The sequence below is a fragment of the Chionomys nivalis genome, chromosome 4 (genome assembly GCF_950005125.1).
Source record: "Chionomys nivalis chromosome 4, mChiNiv1.1, whole genome shotgun sequence".
Classification (NCBI taxonomy): Eukaryota; Metazoa; Chordata; class Mammalia; order Rodentia; family Cricetidae; genus Chionomys; species Chionomys nivalis.
Window position 1 is genome coordinate 20,847,604 of NC_080089.1, and position 18,395 is coordinate 20,865,998.

Below are 18,395 nucleotides of genomic sequence, written 5' to 3' on the forward strand. Positions count from 1 at the left end.
TTCTCTGTGATTTTGGAGCCTGTCCTGGAACTAGCTCTTGTAGACCAGGCTGGCCTCGAACTCAGAGAAATCCACCTGCCTCTGCCTCCCGAGTGCTGGGATTAAAGGCGTGCGCCACCACCGCCCGGCTAATCCAGCTACTTTAAAGCGGAGGCAAAATCGTCAAGTTCCAAGCCAGCCTAGGCATCACGGCAAAACTGCTTATCTTACATACACAAAAACGAGGGCCGGTGAGATGGTTCAGTAGCCAGACGGCGTGAGTCTGAGCCTCTCGGCCTATAGCTGTTGAGACCCGGGTCAGTGCGAAATCCGTGCGCACGGGCAAGTTTTCAGTCCGGTTTCCGTCAACGTACTGAGGCGGACGGGAGGAACGTGGGGCGTGCGCAGGCGTAAGGACCTGGCGCAGAGGGCCCACCTTACTCCATTGCGTCACGTGATAACGGTCGCTCGGAAAAACCGCCACTGGGAAACAAAACAAAACATATGCGTCTCATCAGGTGATACAGGTCTACCAATAGGGACAATGAGACAAGAAACAACAACAAAAAAGTCCCTGTCACATGACAGAAGCGGGGCCAGCCATTGTCATGTGACTCAGCAAACCCACGAGAAGAGGCCAGGCATTGACGTCACGCAACCAGGCGCAGCCCCTGTGACAACGTCACGTGACGAGGCCCCGCCCCCTCAATCACATTCCATCCCACCGCCCACTGGGGGCTGGGCCTAGGTCGGTCGCCCACGTGATGAGGGGGCGGGGCCCTGACAGTCACGTGGCCTCGCACCTCCCCGGCGCGCGCCCGCCCGCCGCTCGCCCCCGGCTCCTCCTCCTCTTCTCGCCATTGCAGTTGGGACTGGAGCAGCCCCGGCGAAAACCGCGTGGCCTTTTTTTTTTTTTTTTTTTTGAGGGGGCTGTGAAGACTGGTGAGCAAGAGGGCGGCGGCGGCTGAGGTCGAGGGACCGGAACGCCGACAAGGTAAGCGGCAATGTGGCGTCTCCCGCCTCCGCCCCTCCCCCCCGTCCGTTCTCCCACTTGTCAGCGCAGGCTGGTTGACGGGACGCTAGTGACAGGGCAGTTGCCATCCTGCCGAGCCTCTCCTCTGCTCGAATCTTCCTCCCCTCGGCGTCTCGCTCCTTCCTCCTCCTCCGGCCTCGCTCCCGCGCTTGGCCGTTACTCTCCCCCATTGTGCCGAGGAAACAAAATGGCGGCGGGAGTGCCCCTGTGCGCGCGCATCCGTGCTCCCCCTTCGTGGCCCCCTCGGCCAGGGCCTGGGCGCCGCTCTCTGGGGGTGCGCAAGCACTGTGATATCCCCCGCTTCCCGGGCTGCTTACTTTGTCCTAGGCCGAGCTTTTGTCTGTTTCTTCGACCCCGCGCACGCGCGCACGTGTTGGAGCACACACCCCCTCACATCCCGGGCATCCCGACGGGCGCAGAAGGGTCGATCCCCCTCCTTTACCCGCGTTCTCTCTTTGTTAAGCTACATCTCTGGCTTCCAGGAGCCTGCCAGGTCATCCCAGTTCCCAAGGCGGGAAACATATCTTCTTTGTCCTGAGCACGGTCCTCTCCTTAGACGATCGTTGAGGGAAGCATTTATGGATTCATCGGGTTCTTAAAGCCTAGGTCTGTAAGTTTCCTCCAGTTCGAGACCCAAACTTAAGATTGAGTTTCCCCTTCTTTGAGACCAGGTGGTTTCCATTGATCATGTTTCCCAGGTTGTTTAGGCTCTGCCTCCAATCCTCAAAACGGTGATGTGGTGTTGCTGATCTGCAAGGTTAGCACGTTTGAAGTCTTTCGAACGTGCGTGCTTTAGATTTTCTTTATTAAAGTAGTTGAATGTTGGGAATTCACCTTAGGTTATTCCACGATTCAGATAAACTATTTGGAGTGTATAACGGTCTGTTTGATTCCCCCGTTATGTACCCCAACTGGGGAAGAGTAAGACATCTCTTAGTAAAATTGCTGGTAAGTTGCTACTTTAGGATAGATGGTGGATCAGCAAGGAGGCCTCAGTTTCTGTGATATGCTTCTCTGTTGGGATTTGAGTATTCTGAATGTGTCTCTTTGGTTCAAAATTCTGTTCCATTTGAAATGTTCGGTGTGATGATGTGTCCACAGGAAAAGAAGTGCTATTCAGAGTTAGGGTTCATGTTTAGGACCTCAGGTTTTTGTGGTGGAGGCCCATTGTGGGTTGACACTGTTGTTTGAGTGTGGTCTTCTGCCTGGGGTAGCTACTGCAATTATCCAACCTGTGGACGACGTGTGGGGAGCGAGAGCCTCCTTCTCAGCCGCGAAGGAGAATGGGCACTGGCAGGTGCTGCTGCTCTTGTCCGGTAGGGCTGAGGTCTTTGCCCTTTAGCTTTGTGAATGGTCTCTGCAGGCCCTGGGTACTGGCTGGAGGTCTGCAGTCCAGATTGGAGGCTGCTGATTGGTGCGAGACCAGCCTGGGGATCCTCTCCTCATGGAGCTGAAAAGTGCCTGATTGTTTTCGGCTTTTCTGATGGATACCTGTAAGCAAAAGTTCCTTTGGCTCCTTTAGTACTGTTTTTCTCGACTCATGTCATTATGAATAAACTGTGCTTTACTTATTTCGTTCAAATTCTTCTGGTCTCGAAGTCCTACAAGAGTACTTATAAGACTTTTTTCCTCCCCCCTTCCCTTTTCATTTCTTTTTCCGATGCAGGATGCAGGGTTTCTCTGTGTATCCCTTGGCTGTCCTGGAACTTGCCCTGTAGACCAGGCTGGTCTTGAATCAGAGGTCACCTGTCTCTTCCTCCTGAAAGCTGAGGTTGAAGACATCGCCACTGCTGCCTATTCTTTCTTTTTTGAAGTATTGTCTCACTGTGTCTCCCAGGCTGGGCTTGAACTTGGAATCCTTCTGCCTCAACCTTCTGAGGGCTGGGATTATATCTGTGTGCCGCCACACCAGGCTTCCCGACCCCCCCACAGGATTTTGCTCTATGAAGAAGGCATCTAGTTATGGTCAGGATCTGTTGTGGGAGTGAGGTGTAGATGTGAGTTAGACGAGTCTTTCTTTGGACAAGGCCCCACTGTGTGACCTCTTAACCCTTGGAGATCTGCCTTTCTCTGCTTCTTGAGTGCAGGGATCAACGGTTTGTGACACATCTAACCAGAAGTTCTTCTCTGGGCTCAGATAGCTTTCCTGGGCTTTCTCCCCACCTAGATGGAGTCTCACACTAAAGTCCAGAATGGTTGCAAAGTGCATTAACCTGAGCACTGGAATTGCAGGCTGTGCCGAATGTCCTTTTTAGTTCCTTGTTACTTTTCTTGTTCCGGGGGAGTGATTCTTATCCTCAAGAAATGTAGATTTCTCTTTCTTTTTCTCTTGCCTGTGCTGCTACTTTTTTGGTTTTTTTGAGACAAGGTTTCTCTGTGGATCCCTGGTTGTCCTGGAATTTACTCTGTAGAGCAGGCTGGCCTGGAACTACAGAGATTCACCTGTTTCTGCCTCCCTAGTGCTGGGGTTAAAGGCATGCGCCACTACAGCCCAGCTAACACACTGCTGCTGCTTTTTTATTATAAGCTGTATATTTATTTGCTTAGAGTCAGGATCTGCTACATATTGTCAGTTCTTTGATTACTTGAGCTATTCTGTATCAATATGTGTGGCCCATGAACTTGTAACACCCCCATCCCCCTACCCTCTCCTTTTCTTATGTAGTCATGTGTTAGCCAGCTTAGCCTAGCTTCAGCTCCTGGTTTAGACTTTACAGTGGTGGGGCTGCCATCCTGCAGGTGATTGAGTGTTGTTTTTAACAAAATCTCAATTGCTCAATTTTACCAATAAAGACTTGGGAGAAAGACGCTGGAGTGAAGAGCCTGCTAGCTCAAGAGAGGCAGAGAAAGCACCCGACTCTCCTCAACCAGTGTCCCAGAAGCCCCTTTCTTCTCCCATGCATTCTTAAACCAAACTCCTCAAACTGAATGCCCTTCCCTTCTACTTTGTGTGTGTCCCCCATCCATCCTCCTGACTCAATCTTACTCTATGGTTTTTCCTTAATAATCCGGTTTACTCCCTATCAACTGGTTGCTTGTTCTGCCTCTTGACCTATGGTTGACTTTATTTAATCCTTTTCACAATATTCAAGCAGAAAGCACTTGGATTAAAGGTGTGTGATAAGGCTGAGCCGTACCAAAGCAGAAACAGTTTTTTTCCAGTAGATAATGCAATCTCAGGGTTCACACTATGATCAAATATCATGCAACATTTCACCCTTTTGGTCTAAATAAAAAGTAAAGGTTTGAACTCTAACACAGTAAAACTATTTACAATGTCTAGCTTGGTTGTATTTGACAGTTTTAGGGTTTTTTTTAATTTTGATGTTCTGTAAAACGTTCATGTCAGTCTCATGAACTCAGCAATTTGAATATCCTGAGCAGTTTGCAGTCCGAAGCTGATCTTTGGGCAGTGGTTGTCAGTTTAGTGGCAATCCTGGCTAGATAGAGCACAACAGTCAATCCAAAGGTGTCCATTGATTGCACAGAACCTGGCAGCATAAGAGGCACGGAGCAGGTTTGCCTAGTGGTTAGCATTACCACACTCAAGGTAGATTAGTCATTGCAGGGCCTATCATCTTGGATACCTCAAAGGTTACTGTTAGGAATGGTCACAGTTTATCGTAGAAAACTACAACATTTTCAGCAGCTCTCTGAAAGGTTTGAGGACCACAGTCTAGTAAGTACATCTGAGGTACATAGACTTGTTTCCTAGTTACCTGCTTCAGACTCAAACCTGAAAACATGTACAGGAAGCTAGATGAGGCTTATTTCTAGATTAGTCAGTATTCTGTATGACCATTAGTATTCCAGTGGAAAGTTTTTTTTTTTTTGTTTGTTTTTTTTTTTGGTTTTTCGAGACAGGGTTTCTCTGTGGTTTTGGAGCCTGTCCTGGAACTAGCTCTTGTAGACCAGGCTGGCCTCCCAGTGGAAAGTTTATATGCATATGATCTTACAGGTTTTGAGACCATGTATACCTTAAGAAGTTTAAGAGAATCAAATGAAAACAAAAAGATTATGATGAGATTAGTCCCTGCTGGGAATTGAACTCAGGACCTCTGGAAGAGCAATCAGTGCTCTTAACCTCTGAGCCATCTCTCCAGACCCCACCATCTTTAGTTTTTAATTGAACTGGTACTACATAAAGACCATTTGCCACTTATGTCTATAGAGGGCAGCAGCTACAAACATTTGGGTATCTGACTGTCCTGCTCCCAACTCCCCATGGTTATCTGAAGGGAAGGTAGTCTGTCAGGAAGGGTTCGCTACCCAGGCAAGATGGTGGAATGGGTGTCAGCGTTAGCTAGTCTGCGACTACGAGCCAGAATTTCAGGACAGTTAGCTGGAGGTAGGTGATAATATTTGTCCATTTTACCCTTTTTTTGGGATATTTTCTCTTGATGATCTTGATGATCCTTTTTCTACAGATGTTTCACTTGTCCAGTGGTCTCTGGATTTTTTAGTTGGATGCAAAACCCCGCCTCAAGTGTAACTATGGATGGGGTGGGGTCCTTTTTCAGCAGGTTATATCTATCCTAGAGTGGAATGATTTTTGGCAACAGAAAAAGTATAATCTTTCATTTAAGAAAATTCTTTTGAAATTTTGAAACTAAATATCCCTTAGTATGTGTGCATAAATATACCTATATTCCTCCTCTTTATATATAAATTCAAAGTTTAAGTATGTTTATTTTTAGATCACAAAGGATTTTCACTTTGAATTTCAACCTGCCTTTTTCAAGTGGTTTTTTAATTTAAATCACTATAATTCTTGTGCCTGTCTTTGCCTCCCAAGTGTTGGGACTAAAGGTGCAAACCACCACCTGGCTATGGATTCCTTGTAGCAGTTATTCTTCTAGGGTTGTGCTAGTTTAATTTGCTTCTCCATTTCCCCTTAGTTTTTAGTGTGAGGGGCAAACTTTCAAGTTTTTAAAATCTGTAATCTATCATTCTTGCTGATTTATTCTGAATTTTTTTCCCTGTCAAAATTTAATACCCTAGCTGGGCAGTGGTGACATACACCTTTAATCCCAGCACTCGGGAGGCAGAGGCATGCGGATCTCTGTGTGTTCGAGACCAGCCTAGTTTACAAGAGCTAGTTCCAGGCCAGGCTCCAAAGCTACAGAGAAACTCTGTCTCAAAAAAAAAAAAAAAAATTAATATCCTATAGTCTTATTAAACGTGATGCCAATTTGTCCACTATTTCATTATTTTCGGATGTTTTATTTGTCTTGCCTGTATGAGCTACATAAAATTTGCTGTCTTTGCTAGTTTTGCCATTTCCATTCATGCCTCCCATGACCAGATATATTTGCCATTTATCTGCCATTTAGTGGTTTTCCATTTTGATGTTCATATAACTGACTATACCATTATACATGGCACCATAAATTGGAACAAGTAGCTATTTTCCTTTTGCTTTCCTAGTTGTTTGTCTTACAGCCAGTAGTGCCGTGCTAATTTTTGTGGATCCTTTCTCAATATTGGCCATTCCATTGCTCTGTCTATAGACTGCGCTTTCCAGTTTTGGTTCAATCAGTGGTTGATGAACTATCAGTAAACCATGGGTTAGCATTGATTCCCACAGTTCAGTAGGTGCCTCTCTTGAGGGGAGGGGCGAGAAGTTTAGGGTTGAGGATTATGGGCAACTGAGCTATTTCCTCAGGGTGGGAAGGCACAGACCCCTTTGCTTACCACACCTTGGTCACGAAGAAATTCAGATAGGTACCAGTTCCACTATAACACCTTTCTTTCCATGGCTAAGCCTGTGAAAGACTCTGCCTTTGAATGGATTCAATCCATCATTGTAAGGGGAGCTCTATGACCATAGGGTGGTTGGCAATGACTGAGTGAATATAGCTTTCTCCATGTCTAATAAAATGTTCACATTTGTTTTTCTTTTTTACTTCTTTTTTCCTTTTTGGGGGCGGGGGCATCGAGATAGGGCTTCTCTCTGTAACTATCCTGGCTGCTGACTGTCCTGAAACTCAATTTGTAGACCAGGCTGGCCTAACTCAACTGAGATCTGTCTACCTCTGCCACCCAAGTGGTGGGATTAAAGGCTTACGCCACCACTGCCCAGGTCAGATTTGACTTTCAAAGAGAGAATATTTATTCTCCATATATGAAAAATGTTTACAATAGAAGCCAACAGCAAATGTTGTTGGATTCCTTTTTGCTTTATGAAGAGTCCCCAGTTTCCAATTCACCAATAAACATACCCAGAATTAGGGTATTCTCTGATTCAGTATTGGTCAGGGTTGCGTATCTGGAGAAGAGCTTACCGGCAGTCACAAAAGCTTCTCTTTTTTCCTGTCCCCATTGGAAATTAGCTGCCTTTCTAGAAACCCTGGAGAGGGTTTTTATATAATCTGTAAGTATGGTATGTGATTTCTCTAGTGTGTAAAATACCCGAATTAGGAGCTGTATCTGAGTTTTGTCCCTGGATGGTGGCATTAAAAGCGTGTACTACCACCACCTTATTCACTGTAAACTCTAGCATATAGAGAACAATTAATTTATAGAGATCCGCCTGTGTCTGCGGGGGTTAAAGGGCTACCAAAGCCCTGCCCCAATATTTTATTTTAGTTCCAAATCACTCCAGGCTTAGAGATTTAGAAAACAAGTTTGAACTATAGTAATCCTTTGAATTTACTTAAAACATCTTAAATCTCTTTACTGTGTTTTTAATAACAAACAACAAAAATATCCGTTAAGCCGGGCGGTGGTGGCACACGCCTTTAATCCCAGCACTCGGGAGGCAGAGACAGGCGGATCTTTGTGAGTTCGAAGCCAGGTCTACAAGAGCTAGTTCCAGGACAGGCTCCGTAGCTACAGAGAAACCCTGTCTCGAAAAACCAAAAAAAAAAAAAAAAAAAATCCGTTAAGAAGAAAACTCCAAAGTTGATTTCCAGATGATGTGGGCCACGTGGCAATCTACAGTCTAACATCCTAGAATGGATTTAAAGACGGTTTAAGGGCCCCGCGGTGGTGGTGGCACTTGTCTTTAATCCCAGCACTTGGGAGGCAGAAGCAGGTGGATTTCTGTGCCTTCTAGGCCAGCCTGATCTGTAGAGCTAGTTTTAGGACAGCTAACGCTGTTACACAGAGAAACCCATTTTTTGTTTTAGATAACCCATTTTTTGTTTCAAGTCAGTAAGGCAAGTATGCCTTTGTAAATTATTGTTTGATGAAAATATTAATTTTTCTTTTTTCTTTTTCTTTGATTTTGGTTTTTCAAGACAGGGTTTCTCTGTAGCTTTGGAGCCTGTCTTGTAACTAGCTCTTCTAGACCAGGCTGGCCTCGAACTCAAAGAGATCTGCCCACCTCTGCTTCCCTAGTGCTAGGATTAAAGGTGTGTGCCCCCACCGCCCGGCTTTTTATTTTTTATATCTGATCAAGTGGAAGGTATTTGTTAGTCTTTATAAGTTAGTTCAGATGGCCAAGCTGTCTGATGAACTATCACCTCTCCTTGTTCAAATCTAATCTTGATCAATCTTGATGGTATTCACAGCTTTTCTTCTGTGGAAACAAAGGCAAAACCTCTTCCCCAACATAGCACATATCCTGGTTTCCATTCTGAGGTCAACACATCTTTAAAATATACAGACTGATTTAATTTAGTTTTTTTCTATTATCCATTGTCTCTGAAGCTGTTGTTCATTTCATTTGAAAAAAAATTAAAGTTATTAAAGCACTGTGTAACTGTTTGGAATGATGAGAACATTGTATAGATGGAGAATGGTGATGGTGTCTCAACTAGTATTAAAGTCCTAATACCCCTGAATTATACAATTAAGTTGTTTAAATGGTAAGCTTATATGTTACACATGTTTGTCATATAAAATAATGTGTTGTTTTCAACAAAATCTCAATCATTGAGTTTTACCAATAAGAGCCTGCTAGCTCAGAGAGACAAAGAAGTACGTGGCTGACTTTCCTCCTCAGCTGATGCCATTGGGAAAAAAAGCCCATCCTCCTACACCTTCTTAGATCAAGTTCCACAAACTGAATGTCCTTCTCTTCAACTTTTGTACGTCTCTATCCATTCTCCTGATTCAATCTTACTTTTTTTTTTTTTTTGTTGTTGTTGTTGTTGTTGTTTTCAAGACAGGGTGTTTCTGTAGCTTTGGAGCCTGTCCTGGAACTCACTGTGTAGACCAGGCTGGCCTTGAACTCTCAGAGATAGCCAGCCTCTGCCTCCCAAGTGCTGGGACTAAATGGGACTAAAGGCTGTTTTTTTTCTTAATCTGCTTACTTCATGTCAAATGGTTGCTTTGTGTGCCTCTTGACATATGATTGACTTTATTAATCTTGTTTACATTATTTAAGCAGAAAGATCTTTGATTAAAGGTGTGTGCTAGGGCTGAGCCACACCACAACCTGAAACAGGTTTTTTCCAGTAAGTGCAATCTCAGGGTTCACAGTGTGATCATATGTCCTGAGGGGATTAGAACTTATTTTTCCTATGTTCTATACATTTGGTGCTTCCCCCACATCATAATGTCTTGGGAGAAAAAGATTTATTTATTGTTTGCAGTGGATTAGAGTTAGAGCAAAAAGAGATTTGACTGAAATCTCCATAGTGAATGAAGAGGGTTGTGGCCTCTGGAGAGATGAATGGACTTGAGTTTTGCTGCAGCCTTCTGCAGCTGCGGTTGCCCTGCCTCACCTTCCTGCTTCTTTAATAGTGTTGAAATGATAGGTGTTATGGTTTTCTGTCCCTTTAAGAGACAAGCCACACCCATTCCTTCCCCCATCTGCTGAGGCAGGCTGATCTTCAGCTTCCATCCTGAGCTTACTCTCTTTTCCATCTGCCTCTCTCCCCACTTCTCCGCTTCCCCCCTTCTCTGTCTCTTTCTCCTCTCTCTCTCTGTCCCCCCCCCCCTTCACCCTTTCCCCTCCACAACCCCCTGAATAAATATTCAACCTCACAGCAAGTCGTGTCTATCCATGTCTCTGTCTCCTGCCCGCCTGCGATGTGTCTCCCTGCCTGGGACCAGCCACTGCTTGAGGACCAGCAGCCATTTGGCCCGCCACCACCGCTCGCTCGGGCCACCCTGCCTGGGGCTGGCTGCTTGCAGGGCCCGTTGTTTTCTGCCACGTGGCCCGCTACCACCATTTAGGACCTATAGCATTTCTGCTGCCTACTGCCACCCGGGATCTTGCAGCATTTTAAAAAATATATATATAAAAGTAGGGAAGGCAAGGGTGTGTGAGCTTCATTTGTACTAAATTTTTTTTTTGTTGTTGTTTTTTGTTTTTTTGTTTGTTTGTTTTTGTTTTTCGAGACAGGGTTTCTCTGTGGTTTTGGAGCCTGTCCTGGAACTAGCTCTTGTAGACCAGGCTGGTCTCGAACTCACAGAGATCCGCCTGCCTCTGCCTCCCAAGTGCTGGGATTAAAGGCGCGCGCCACCACCGCCCGGCTTGTACTAAATTTTTAAAGTATCTAACAGCTTGGATATATTAGGTCCTTGAGATTTTACAAGACATCATGTCATAGATGATCCTATTTATAGCAGTGGAAAGCTGGACACTTTGAAGTCCAGCTTTTCTATGTGTGTGTGTATTTTTGCCTGCATGTATGTTTCTGCAACACTATGTCTGTGCTGGTACTTGAGAACAGAAGAGGATGAAATTGGAGTTATGGATGACTGAACTGCCATGTGGGTCCTAGTAATTGAATCCTTGTCTTTTGCAAGCACAGCACATGAGCCTTTGAACACACGAACCATCTCTCTAGCCTCTAGCTTCTCTTTCTTTAATGTCTTGTGGAAAGGATGTCCAGTTGAAACTTTTCTCTTATTTATGTCCAAATAATGAAGATAATGAAAATACAACGGAGGGCAGTCAAGATGGCTCAGTGGGTAAAGGTATTTGTCACCAATCCTGCCAACTTAGTTTTGTCCCTAGAACTCACATAAACGAGGATTCCCAAAAGTTCCCTGACCTGCACATATATTTTGTAGTATAGGTATATCCACACCACATACTAAATGAACAAATGTAATAAAAAATTAAAGGAAAAAACACAAGTAGGTTAGTTAGTTTTTAATGTCTGTGTGTGGGTATGTGCAAGTGAGTACTGGTGGCTGAGGGGCCTGACGTGTTCATTGGATTGCCCTGCAGCTGAATGAAGTCCCAGACAGTTGTGAGCCACCACCCATTGTGGCTGCTGGGAATCAAGCATGCGGTCCTCTGCAAGACCAGTATGAGTTCATAACCACTGAGCTATCTTTCTCCGGTCCCCCAAGGTCTCTCTGCACCCTTTATTGAGTTAGGGTTTCACTGTGAAGTCCTGGCTGGTCTGTTACTTCTGTGCCTCAACTTCAGGAGATGCTCCTGCCTCTGCCTGCTAAGTTTTGGGTGTGTGCCACCTTTCTTTTTTCTTTTCTTTTTCTTCCCTTTCTTTTCTCCCTCCTTCTTTCCTCCTTCTTCCTCTTCTCTTCTTCCTCCTCTTTCTAATGCTTTTTTTTTTAAACCTGGAATGCCCTGACACTTGCTGTGTAGATGAGGCTGACCTAATCTACCCACACAGATCCACCTACCTAGAGTTACAGGCGTGGGCCTCCACACCCAGGTTTTCTTTCTTTAAAGATTTATTTTTGATTGTGTATTTGTATGTATAATGTGAGTACAGGTAGTCTCAGAGGCCAGAAGAGAATGCTAGATACCCTGAAGCTGGAGTTACGAAGGTGCTGGAAACTGACTTCAGGTCCTCTGCAAGGGCAGTACATGCTCTTTAATCACCCTGCCTCCCCTCCTCCCTCTCTCTTTTCAGACAGGGTCTCACTGTAGTTCATGTAGACCAGACTGGTCGCAAACTCATGAGCTCAGATCCATATGCCTCATCCTTCAGATTGCTGTTGGGATTAAAAACATGCCCCATCCCCACTCCCCAGTAACTGTCCTCCCACCCCCACCCCCAGGGTTTCTCTGTGTAACAGCCCTAACTGTCCTGGAACTAGTTCAGTAGACCAGGCTGGCCTTGAACTCAGAGATCCATCTGCCTCTGCCACCTGAGTCCTGAGATTAAAGGCCTATGTATACCATCGTCTGGCTTTATCTTAACTTTTTAAACTGTCTCATTTTCTAATTCAGGCTGGCCTTCTCCATCTCACAGTAGTCCTCCTGCCTCATCCTCCCGAGTATGTCTACAGGCATCTTCCATTATGCTTGGCAGGGTCATTATCTTCTGGGCCTCATCTAAGCACCAAGTATCATTTAATTTTCTATGCTGTCATTAGAGTATGTAATTGAGTATGATCCTGGGTGGTTGGTATGAAGTGGTTCTACTGGCATTTCTGGAATGCATGATGCAGTTCTCAGGCATGCTACACAGCTGTCATTTCATCTTCATGAGGCCTGGTTTGCTCAGCATTTAGTTGTGTGTGTGGGGGGGTCATCAGTCTTTCCAACTGCTTGCACTGGTGCTTGCCCTATGACTGCTAACACTTGGTTTCATCTCAGTGTCTGCTCGCTCTCTCTCTCTCTCTCTCTCTCTCTCTCTCTCTCTCTCTCTCTCTCTGTGTGTGTGTGTGTGTGTGTGTGTGTATGTGTGTGTGTGTGTTGAGACGGTCTCTTGCAGCTTGCTGTGTGGGTGGGATTGGCCCTGAACTCCCAAACCTCATCCTCTAACTCCCAGATGCTGGGACTTCTGGCTCTGGTCACCATGCCTTGCTTGTGTGTGGTTTTAAAGAATGAAATGTTGCGGGGCTGGGCAGTGGTGGCGCCCGCCTTTAATCCCAGCACTCGGGAGGCAGAGGCAGGCGGATCTCTGTGAGTTTGAGGCAAGCCTGGTCTGTAAGAGCTAGTTCCAGGACAGGAACCAAAAGCTACAGAGAAACCCTGTCTCAAGAAAAAAAAAAATGAAATGTTGCCAGTTAGATTTGCCTCTGGGTGTACTGTTTTGGAGTTTTTGTAGGTTAATTTTTTCTCTTATTTTATAATTTATTTAAAAAGCCTAAGGCCGGAGCAAAGGCTGTTGTGAACCCAGGGGTTGGAGGGGAGCAGAATAAGACCCATTTAAATTGGTACCAAAGTATAGGTGCCAGCCTTTCAGAAACAAGCTGTTTGGTCTCTGCACACAGGGACTTTTGCAGCCTTACCAGAAGGGGTCTCTTTAGTGTCCTCAGAGGTACTCTAGCGTGCCTGACCATAGCTATGCAACTCAGGTTTGTATCTGCCAAGTGGGAAGGGGAGCTTGAATTATTTTTGGTATGTTTACTTCAGTCTATTTATTCACTTAGTTTTCCTGTGCCATTAAAAATCAAACCCAGGGCCTCACACATGCAAGGCAAAGGAAGATCTCATGTAGTCCTTGACTTGATCCTCCTTCTACCTCCCAAATGTTGGCAAAAGCTCATAAAGCCAGCAGTATGGAGGCTGAGACAGGAAAGTATCAAGTTTGAGGTCAGCTTGGAGCTACCAAGTGACACACTGTTTCAAAGCAAAAATGACTGGGAATAGTGATATTTAATCTTAGCATGGAGGAAGCAAAGGCAAGTGGATCTCTGAGATCATCCTTGTTCATAGTGAGTTCCAGGCAAGTTAGGGATACATAGTGAATTTCTGCATACTCCCCCCCCCCCCCCCCCCCCCGCAAAGTGGAAAAAAGAAGCAAAGATGGCTTATGGTTTTTTTTTTTTTTTTTTTTTTTTTTTGAGACAGGGTTTCTCTGTGGTTTTGGAGCCTGTCCTGGAACTAGCTCTTGTAGACCAGGCTGGTCTCGAACTCACAGAGATTCGCCTGCCTCTGCCTCCCGAGTGCTGGGATTAAAGGCGTGCGCCACCACCGCCCGGCCAAGATGGCTTATGGTTAAGAACACTTTGTGGGAGCTGGAGAGTTGGCTCAGTGGTTAACAGCACTGTCTGATCTTTCAGAGGTCCTGAGTTCAATTCCCAGCAACCATATGGTGACTCACACCATCGTGAAATCTGGTGCTCTCTTCTGGCCTGCAGGCATACATGCAGACAGAACATTGTATACATAATACATCTTAAAAGGATTATTTTAAAAAACTGGGTGGTAGTGGTGGCTGGCCGCATGCCCTTAATCCCGGAACTTAGGAGACAGAGGCAGGTGGATTTCTGTGAGTTCGAGGCCAGCCTGGTCTACAGAGTGAGCTCCAGGATAGGCTACACAGAGAAACCCTGACTCAAAAAATCAAAACCATAACAACTATAGCAACAACAAACAAACCCCAAACCAGAAAAAACACTTTGTTTTCTTCCAGAGGACTCAATTTCAGTTCCCAGTACCCAGGTCTGGAGACCAACACTCTGCTGGCACCTGAACGTATATACCCACATACACATTTTCTTTCTTCCTTTTTTTTTCTTTCTTTTTAAAAAATGTTGTGGTCACAAGTTATTTCTTTTTTATTGTTTGTTTTGTTTTTAGTTCCCAACCAAAATTTCCCCTCCCTCCCCTCCAGATTCTTCCCCCACTACCCTTCCTCCCATTCACTCAATCACTTTCTCTTCAGATGCAGGTGGGCCTCCCATGGATATCAGCCAACCAAGGTATATCAAGTTGCAATGAGACTAGGCTTCTCCTCTTTTCTTAAGGCTGAATGAAGTAATCCAGTAGGAACAGTGGCCTCAGAGTCAGACAGACAGTGTAGTGTGGTTCTTTTTGTGAGAGTCCACATACACATTTTAAAACCAAATGTACCTGTAAGGTGGCTTGAAGGGCTAATGGCTCTTGTTACACAAGCCTAATACCTGAGTTTTGTTTTCTTTTGTTTTCCGAGACAAAGTTTCTCTGTGTAACAGTCCTGTCACATGTCAGCTCTGTAGCCCAGGCTGGTCTGGAACTAAGAGATCCGCCTGCTTCTATCTCCCAAGTGCTGGGATTAAAGGCATGTGTCACCACTGCCTGGCTTGACCTCACTTTATATGAGAAATATGCTTATGTGTGTGCCTGTGTGTACACTTGTGCACATGTCCACTGAGGCCAGAGGGGAAGTTGCATGTTCTGCTGTATGTATCACTCTTGCCTTGTTCTCTTGAGATAGGTCTCAGTAAACTCAGAGCTGTCCATTTCAGCTAGACTGACTGGCCATTGAGCCCATTAACTCTGTCTGTCTCTGCCTCCAGTGCAGTGACTCCAGGAATATGTCTTGGCTGGCCATGTCAGGAATGAAAACTCTGGTCCTTGTAGTTGTATAGAAAGTGTTCTTACCCATTGAGCCATCATCCCAGCCCTGCAATTCTGTTTTTGTGATATTCTTTCTCCTTTTTGTGGTGATTGAGTTTGAACCAGGGTATCTTACTTACTTTACCACTGAGCTATGCCTTAACCCCCTATGACATTCTTTTGGTTTTTTGAGATAGGGTTTCTTTGTGTAGCCCTGGCTGTCCTGGAACTGTTACCAGACTGGTCTTGAATTCAGAGATCTGCCTGCCTCTGCCTGCTAAGTACTTGGATTAAAGGCGTGTGCAGACACCACCTTGTTCCCTACGCCTTTTTCTTTTCTTTTCTTTTCTTTTTTTTCATTTTGTTTGTTTTTTGAGACAGGGTTTCTCTGTGGTTTTGGAGTCTGTCCTGGAACTTGCTCTGTAGACCAGGCTGGCCTTGTACTCACAGAGATCCGCCTGCCTCTGCCTCTCGAGTGCTAGGATTAAAGGCATGTGCCACCCGGCCCATATGCCATTCTTAACATAGTAATTGGGCAAGTGGTTGCTAGTGGTTAGGGGTGGGATCATTATGCCTGGGCAGTGTTCTTTGCTTCCACCATGTTGTTGTCAGCATCATAGTCAGTCTGTTGAGCTGTGACTGTGGAAGGACTAAGGCTCAGTGTGTTTGTCTGGCTTCTTGGAGCTGCGTGTGTAGCTGCAGTTATTTCAGAATGAAGTTTCATTTACCACACTGGACAGGCTTCTGTCTTTCAGCTGCTTGGGAGGCTAAGGCCTTTGGACCCAACCTTGGCAACACAACAAGTCTTCCTGTGTGCATGCATGTGTGGTGTGTGAATGCATGTTTGCATGTGTGTGTAGGTGCTTGTCCACATGTGTATACAAGTGAATATGGAGGGCCAAAGTTGAAAGCAGGTGTCTTACTTGTTCTCTATTTTATAGAGACAGAATTTCTCAGTTGAACCCAGAACAGATCTGCTAATCTGGCTAACCAGTTTGTTCAGAGAATCCTTTGCCTCCCAAGTGCTGGGATTACGGAGCTGTTGTGTGGAATCTGTGAATCCAGACTGGTTCTCACACTTACACAGCGAACACTTTTGGCACTGAGTCCCCTCCCCAGCTCAGGACTCTCTCTTTAATAACACTAGCACAAAGCACTGGGAATATGTTTTGCTCTTAGCAGTCTTACTAGTTTAGTCAGGCTGTGATGGTGCATGTCTTCATTCCCAGGACTGGGGAGGCAGACGCAGGCAGATCTCTATGAGTTCGATGCCAGTCTGGTCTAGGACACCTAGGGCTACAAAGAGATACCCTGTCTTGAGAAACCAGGGGGAAAAAAAAAAGTCTTAGCAGTTTGCTGAAGAACATCCCTAGCACCTCCAGAACAATGAAAAGGTGATCTTTATGGGTAAGAATCACAGCTGTGTGTTAGCAAAGTAACATGGTTTGAGAGGTGGTCCTGTTTTCTTTCCTTATAGCTAGAAGAAAGTACATTTCAAAGATGTACACTTAGAAAATTGGGCAGTGAGTCTTTTTGTTGTTGTTGTCGTCGTTTTAAATTTTTATCTCTGCAAGGTGGCACCTTTAATCCTAGCACTTGGGAGACAGGCAAGCAGATCTCTGAGTTACATGCCAGCCAGAGCTTTACAGTGAGAATCTGCCTAACAAACAAACAGATACCTTTATATAAGGCCTTGCTGCAGTGTGCCTCTGCCCTGAACACAGGGAGGTAAGGTTGCCTGCTCTCCCTGCCTCAAATCCCCTTGGAGTTTTGTTAAATGTCTTCTGTAATATTGTGGTCTTTCACAGTTCAAGAACAGTTGATAATTTTGCTACATCATACTTTGTGTATTGTGGTTCTGACAGCAGAGTAATAGGTACACCGGTTTCTTTTGCAGTTCTGGTTTGTACACTGTTGCCCCACAGCCTCTGTCCCATGTTGTCCTGTTGATCCTTACAGTCTAACCCTCTGACCCAGAGCTGTCTCCCTTTATTTTTGGGTTTTCTTCCTTTTTTTTTTTTTTTTTTTTTTTTTTGTAATATATCTATGTGTGTTTTGCCTGCATGTATGTATTTGTGCATCGTATGTGTGCAGTGCCCAAGGAGGCCAGAAGAGGGTGTCTGATCCCCTAGAACAGACTGTTGTAAGTTCCATGTGGGTGCAGTAACTGAGCCCTGGTCGTCTGCAAGAGAAGGCAGTAAGTGCTCTTAACCACTGAGCTGTCTCTTCAGCCTCTCTGAGTTTTTTATTCAGGTTTTTTGGTTTGTTTATTTTGGTGGTACTAGAGATTGCATTCAGGGTCTTAATATATGCTAGGCAAAGCTCTCTACCATTAAGGTATGTTCTAGGCCATCCCCCACCCCCACCCCCTTTTCTTTTTCTGGTATTACTGTGTATCTCTAGTTGGCCTGGAACTCCTTATGTAGACCTGACTAGTCTCAGAAATCCACCTGCCTTTGCCTCCTGAATGCCTGGATCAAAGGCCTGTATCCCACATTTTTTTTTATTTTATTTATTATATATATATATATACAATGTTCTGTCTGCATGTATCACTGCAGGCCAGAAGAGGACACCAGATCTCATTACAGATGGTTGTGAACCACCATGTGGTTGTTAGGAATTGAACTCAGGACCCGGGGAAGAGCAGCCAGTGCTCTTAACCTCTGAGCCATCTCTCCAGCCCCCATGTACCCCACATTTGACAGAGATCTTACAGCTAGAGTTATAGGAGGTTGTGAGCCACTCAGTGTGGGTGCGGGGAACTGGACTCTGGTCCTCTGCAAGAGCAACAACTATCTTTTGAGACAAGGTCTCTTGTCCCTGAGGCTTGCCTTGAACTGCTGGAATTACACACAGCTCATTCCTTCAGAATGTTTTAATAACAAAAATAGAGTGACATGACTTGTCAGTTTAGATTGGTGGCAGGCAGCGGGCTGGGAGCTGCTTTCAGATTGTTTGGGGGAATCTGTAGTGGAGTCAAGGTGAAGGAATGACCTGCGTGCTGCACAGTGCTGTCAGCTTAAAGCCACATTTTCTGTAAGATGAGAATTCTCCTTCAGGACCATTCCCCAGTGTCTGGGAAGGCTTGATTATTATCTGGTTTGTTGTTTGGCAGCACAGTGTTGCAAACCTCACCTTGTGTATAATTAGAGGTGGAAAGATGGCCAACATACCATAAGCTTAAGGTTTTGTGTTGTGGAGTAGCAACCCTACGTCAGAAAAGGGAGAGACCCTGTTTCT

General features: G+C 45.2%; 1 protein-coding gene across 6 annotated transcripts in view; it reads left to right on the forward strand.

Moving 5' to 3' along the window:
- The first annotated feature begins 808 nt into the window (after nucleotides 1-808).
- Nucleotides 809-18,395, forward strand: part of Ilf3 (interleukin enhancer binding factor 3) — a 40,094-nt gene continuing 22,507 nt past the window's right edge. For 2 of the 6 annotated variants that reach the window (XM_057766906.1, XM_057766912.1), the window contains exon 1: nucleotides 810-973. The gene's annotated coding sequence lies outside the window, so the exon portion shown is untranslated. Of the gene's footprint in view, nucleotides 974-18,395 lie in introns of all 6 variants that reach the window. The other 4 variants (XM_057766909.1, XM_057766910.1, XM_057766911.1 and 1 more) reach the window with 3 other exon arrangements.